Below are 6,646 nucleotides of genomic sequence, written 5' to 3' on the forward strand. Positions count from 1 at the left end.
TTTCTTTTTCTTTCTCTCTCCCTCCCTCCCTCCCTCCCTTCCTTCCTTCCTTCCTTGCTTCCTTCCTTCCTCTCTCTCTCTCTCTTTCTCTCTTTCTTTCTTCTTTCCTTCTTTTCTTTTTTCTTTTTTTTGGATAGCGTCTTGCTCTATTGCCCAGGAGTTCAGTGGTACAATCTTGTCTCACTGCAACCTCCGTCTCCTGGTTCAGGTGATTCTCCTGCCCCAGTCATCCAAGTAGCTGGGACTACGGATGGGTTGCCACCACAACTGGCTGATTTTTGTATTGTTTTGTAGAGACAGAGTCTCGCCATGTTGCCCAGGCTGTCTTCCTCTTTTAAGAACCCTTGTGAAAACATTCGGTCTGCCTGGATATTACAGGATAATCTCCCTATTTTAAAAATCAGTTGATTAGCTGGGTGATGTGGCTCACACCTGTAATCTCAGCACTTTGGGAGGCTGAGGCGGGAGGATCACTTGAGGACAGGAGTTTGAGACCAGCCTGGCCAATATGGTGAAACCGTCTCTACTAAAAATGCAAAAATTAGCCGGGCATGGTGGCACATGCTTATCATCCCAGCTACTTGGGAGGTTGAGGCAGGAGAATCGATTGAATGGGAGGTGGAGGTTGTAGTGAGTTGAGATCCCGCCATTGCACTACAGCCTGGGCAACAAGAGTGAAATTTCATCTAAAAACAAATGGGCCAGGTGTGGTGGCTCACGCCTGTAATCCCAGCACTTTGGGAGGACAAGATGGGCAGATTATCTGAGGTCAGAAGTTTGAGACTAGCCTGGCCAACACGGTAAAACCCTATTTCTACTAAAAATACAAAAATTGGCCAGGCGTGGTAGCTTACACATGTAGGGCTAGCTACTCTGGAGGCTGAGGCCCGAGAATTGCTCAAACCCGGGAGGTGGAGGTTACAGTGAGTTGAGATCACACCACTGCACTCCAGCCTGGGCAAGTGAGACTCGGTCTCAAACAAACAAAAAACTCAATGATAAACTCCTTACACAAAGACACATCTAAAATAAAGTGAAAACAAGGTTTTAAAAATTACCTTTTAAGAATGACTTAGTAGAGAGAAGTAGAGGTGAAGAGAAGTTGGATAATATGCACAAAAATACAATTTGATAGAAGGAATAAGTTCTAGTCCAATAGTATAGTAGGGAAATCATAGTTAACAACAATTTAGTGTATATCTCAAAATAGCTAGAGGAGAATTATAACATTCCCAACACAAAGAAAAGATAAATGTTTCAGGTAATGGATATCCTCATTACCCTAACTTAATCATTACACATTGTACACATGTATCAAAATATCACATGTACTCTCAAAATATGTGTAACTATAATATATCAATTTTTAAAAGACAGAAGAATTAAAAGACAGGATTTAGGCCCAGTTTGAAATCCTTCAAGTGTCCTAAGTTATTAAGGATCAGTTAATTATTATGTAGTGTATGTCTCTACTGTATAAAATAAGAATAAAAAACTTTTCAAAACATTTTGTGCTTTGTTTGAGACAGGGTCTCATTATTTTTTATTTTTATTTTTTGACTGTCCTAAATTGTTTATTAGATATGAATTTTACAAACTTTACTTATATCAGTGGCAATGGTGGAGCTGAGAGTATCAAGTTTTCTCCAAGCTGCAAGACGAGACCCACCATAGTGTGGTGGAACTTAAGGCCCTTTCCAAGGCCATGGCTCTTGCGGCCTGCAGATGTCAGCCCACGTGTCTCCCTGGGCTTGTAGACTGGTTGGTGATCCACTGGGTGTCAGGATTTCCTCTGATAGCTTTATGCAATGCATCAGTGAGGATAACCTCAAAAAATTTGTATGTGGAATCTTCAACCCAGTAAGAATTCAGGACTCTTAGATCCCCACAGTGGTGTCCAGCTTGCTCCTCTGCAATGGACTGAGGGTTCAGGCAAAGTTTAGCTGGTTAACACCATGATGTGCAGGCTTGCTGTAAGTTGCACCCTTAGGAACTGGGTGTTTTTGGCCACCACTGCTCACACAAATCCTATATATAATGCAACCTAGCTTGGCCTTGTAGTTCAGTCGGCGCACTTTATGGGGCCAGGTGGACTGGGGAGCCCTGCGGAGAGCAGAGAGCTGGCAGTACTGCCATCAGCAGACCCTCAGAAGAAAGCGCATGAGATCAGACTGCTTCTCCCTCCATAGCTCCTGGTTGTACTTGGATGCACTCACTGTGGCTTACCTGATGGCTGCTGCCAGACAGAAAGGCGGAGTCTCCTCTTTTGCCCAAGCTGGAGTGCAGAAGTGTGATCATGGCTCACTACAGCCTCGACCTCCTGGGCTCCAGCCTAAGTCTCCCGAGTAGCTGGGACTACAGGCATGCACCACCATGCCTGGCTAATTTTTGTATTTTTTGTAGAGACAGGGTCTCACTATGTTGTACAGGCTGGTCTCAAACTACTGGGCTCAAGCAGTCTTCTCTCCTTAGCCTCTCCAAAGTGCTGGTATTACAGGCTTGAGCCACCACACCCAGTCGAAATATTTTCTGAAAGAAAACAAAATCAGAGGCCAGGCACGGTGGCTCACACCTGTAATCCCACACTTTGGGAGGCCGAGGCGGGCAGATCACTTGAGGTCAGGAGTTCCAGACCAGCCTGGCCAACATGGCGAAACCTTGTCTCTACTAAAAATATAAAAATTAGCTGGGTGTGATGGCATGCATCTGTGGTTGCAGCTACTCAGGAGGCTGAGGTAAGAGAATCACTTGAACCTGGGAGGCAGAGGTTGCAGTGAGCCAAAATTGCACCACTGCACTCCAGTCTAGGTAACAGAGTGAGATTCTGTCCAAAAGAAAGCAAGAAAGCAAGAAAGAAAGCAAGAAAGCAAGCAATAAAGAAAGAGAGAGAGAGAAAGAGAGAGAAGGAAGGGAAGGGGAAGGAAGGAAGGAAGGAAGGGGGGGAAGAGAAGAAAGGAAGGGAAGGAAGGAAGGGAAGGAAGGAGAGAAGGAAAGAAAGAGAAAAAGAAAACAAAATCAGAAGAGCCAGACACCAAGAACCAAGCAAATAGCCCATAAAATACTTTTTAAAATAAAAAATATTTTTAAAAATTTGGTTAATGAATCAAGAAAAAGAAATAAAGGTCTTCTTTTTAAAGTTACAAAGGTAACTAATAGAATTTAATAATTAAATAATGGGAAAAAGAGAGCAGAGAAGTAGAGAATGTAAAGAGGTTAAATTGTCATACTCGTGTTGGGGAACTCACGGATGTTGTATATTTGTAGATCAACAAATAAAAGAGTTGCCATTGCAGCCAACATCTGTGGGGAATTTTGGTGCAGCGTCCAGCCACTCCACTCCCAGTGACAGCTCCGAGTTCTGTTTGAATATCTACCCTTTCCCAACCCTGTTCCACATGGTCCGGGTGGAGTTGTCTCAAATTCAGCTTATCTGTTCCTGCCCAATGAGTCAACCACGCGGTTTAGAGAGCTTTAGCCTCTGGCCCAGGACTCTGTACCTGCAAAACCTTTTTTCCTTTTGCAGGAGACGTCCCTGTGAAATAGGGTGTGTTTAATACTAAGGGAAGCTCTGGGTACTGCTTTATTTCTGTGTTTATGGGTTTGATGTTCTTCTTCATTTATCAGAAGAAGGAATGGCGTCTTGCCTAGGTGGGCCAGAGAAGGCCCTAGTCCTTACTATGGGAAAAGACTCCTGGTGGATGGGATGCGGGAAAGGAACAGGACATTTGTTGTCAGCACCCTGTGGCAGACACTGCCCATATGCCATGCACAACCCCTTGGCATGCACCCCTACACACTGAGTGCTGGTTACTGCAAACACCTCGAAGTCCTCCTCTGCCGGAAGGTTCTCTTTCTCCCTCTCTCTCTCCCACTTCCTCCTCCCCGCCCCCACCCGCTCCTGAAGAGTAGGCTAGGATGGCAAATAGGGCAAGCTGAAAGTTCTCTATCAATGATAGATGAGGAGCTGTCGGGTTCACACTGCAGCTTTCCCGCCGCTCTGTTGGGAGAACTCTGAAGCATCTTCTACACCGTCTCCCAAGCTCTCCAGGAGGAGTGGGCTCCAGGTGCCCGCAGAGATAACTTACTGATAACGCAGCTTTCTTTTTTCTTTTTTTTTTTTTTTTTTTTTTTTTTTTTTTTTTTTGAGACGGAGTCTCACTCTGTCGCCTAGGCTGGAGTGCAGTGGTGCGATCTCGGCTAACTGCAAGCTCCGCCTCCTGGGTTCACGCCATTCTTCTGCCTCAGCCTCCCGAGTAGCTGGGACTACAGGCGCCCACCACCACGCCCGGCTAGTTTTTTGTATTTTTAGTAGAGATGGGGTGTCACCATGTTACCCAGGATGGTCTCGATCTCCTGACCTCGTGATCCGCTCTCCTCGGCCTCCCAAAGTGCTGGGATTACAGGCGTGAGCCACCGCGCCAGGCCGATAAAGCAGCTTTCTTTATTGGCTCTCTTCCTTTTCTTATCTTGCTTCCCTACTCCCTGAAATCATCTCTCAAACTACTTGCAATTGAATACTAGAGTCTGGGAGACCTCACATTAAGATTCACCCAGTCCCACTCTCTCAGTAAGGGCAGCTGGGTTCTGATTTCCTTGACACTCCCCTCCTTCACTTTTCCTCTGTGCGCTTCCAGTGGCTCCATCCCAGCTCCAGGGCAGGGCACATGGATCACACCTAGCCAATCAGCATTGATCTTTTACAAGCCACAGGAAATGGCTCAGGGGCAGTTTGTGACCGGTTTGGAGCCAATGAGGTGTGAGGAGGCTTTGCGGGTAGAGAGGCCCGCCCTGCTGCCTGTGCACCCGGGAGAAAGAAGCCTGGATCTGCCGCCATCACCTGCCAGCTTGTCTGAAAATGGAGCCAACAAGGAGGGCTGCTGGACGGAGTGAGAAACCAGGCCCTGTGGTAGTGTTTGAGCCCCTGAATCAAGCTGTGCTTTAAGCCAGAATTATCCCTAGAGTTTTCAGTGAAACGAGTCAGGAACTTCCCTATTAAACCCATTTTGAGTTGTGACTAAGATACCTAATGGATACAAGACAGAGAAAGGGCCTTCCCCTGGGTCTCCCTTATGAGAAACAGAGAGAGAGGTGGTTGCTGCCTTGGCTCTGTGGCCGAGCAGGTGCAGTTCAGACAGACGTGGTGGGAAGTGATCTCTGCTTGCGTAGAAGGGGAAACCCACCTGGGCTGCTCCCTTCCCTGGGGGTGCCAGGCACTCCCAGCCCAGGGGGTTAGGCCCAGCGGAAGGAGGGACTGACAGTATGTTCAGCTGGGGCTCCCTGTAGGAACGCTGAAGCCAGAACGGAACAAAACTGCAAACAGCGCCATACGAACCCTGCACTCACTCTAAACCCAGGTGAGATTAAAAATCGGCAGATCTGGCCGGGCGCAAGTGGCTCATGCCTGTAATCCCAGCACTTTGGGAAGCCTCGGCGGGCGGATCACATGAGGTGAGGAGTTTGAGACTCGTCTGGCCAACATGGTGAAACCATGTCTTTACTAAAAAATACAAACATATGCCTGTAATTCCAGCTACTTGAGAGGCTGAGGTACGAGAATCGCTTGAGCCCGGTAGGCGGAGGTTGCAGTGAGCCGAGATCACACCACTGCACTCCAGTCTGGGCAATAGAGCGAGACTCAGTCTAAAAAAAAAAAATAATAATAATAATAAAGTCGGCAGGTCTTTGCTTTTCTTCTGGGAAAATCTGAACCCGAAAAAGACAAATCAGAAATTATACGAAAGCAGTCTCTCTCCTGAAAGCGATTTTGGGGAAACTGGAAGCCTTTAGTACTCCACAGACCCACCAGTTGGCCCAAGACAGTATTGGGACACAATCTTCCTCCCTGCCCAATGAAGATTGCCCCAAATTAAAATGCCAATGCCTCCACCCCAAGTGGCATTATTGGCTGTTAGTAGACTTTAATACTTACACAAGGGTTATAGAATTTCACAGAGCAGATTTTGTAGGGTGCAAGAAGTAAGGAACCTGGAAGGGAGGGCTCAGCCACAGAGGATAAAGGATTCAGCACTGGTCACTCCAGTATGCTCGGAGTAGAGGTTAAGACTGATAAGAGGCATGAGGGAGACTCAGAGGACATTCTTCTGCTCAAAGATAAGAAAACTATTTTGCCTGGCAGTTACTTGTACTCTAAGCATATACCTAATTCTCTGAGTCCCACTTTAGGCCAAATCCCACTAACCCATTCATTTACAGATTGTCTTCTGGCTACTTTGCACTACAATGGCAGAGCTAAGTAGTTCCCTCAGAGACTGTATGACCTGCGATCTCTAAAATATTTGCTATCTGTCCCATTACAGAAAAGGTTTGTTGACTCCTGTAAATCAGTGATCCTCAAACTTGAGTGTGTTAGATTTCCCTAAGGGCTTGTTTACACACAAATTGCTGAGCTCAGTCGCAGGGTCTCTGATTCATTAGGTCTCAGGTGGGAACCAAGAACAGTTGACCCTTGAACAACACGGGTTTGATCTGTGCAGATCCACATATACATAGGTTTCCACATATACATAGATTTCTTTGCCTCTATCACCCTTTATACAGCAAGACCAACCCCTTCTCTTCCTCCTCCTCAGCCTACTCAGTGTGAACATCCTGAGGATGAAGACCTTTGTGGTGATCCATTTCCACT

At 46.5% G+C, this 6,646-nt stretch overlaps 1 pseudogene; it reads right to left on the reverse strand.

Annotated features, from left to right (window-relative positions):
- Positions 1-1,603: 1,603 nt before the first annotated feature.
- LOC105527244 lies at positions 1,604-3,617 on the reverse strand (annotated as a pseudogene).
- Between the last annotated feature and the right edge of the window lie 3,029 nt (positions 3,618-6,646).

Source organism: Colobus angolensis, unplaced genomic scaffold (genome assembly GCF_000951035.1).
Source record: "Colobus angolensis palliatus isolate OR3802 unplaced genomic scaffold, Cang.pa_1.0 Scaffold117, whole genome shotgun sequence".
Classification (NCBI taxonomy): domain Eukaryota; kingdom Metazoa; phylum Chordata; class Mammalia; order Primates; family Cercopithecidae; genus Colobus; species Colobus angolensis.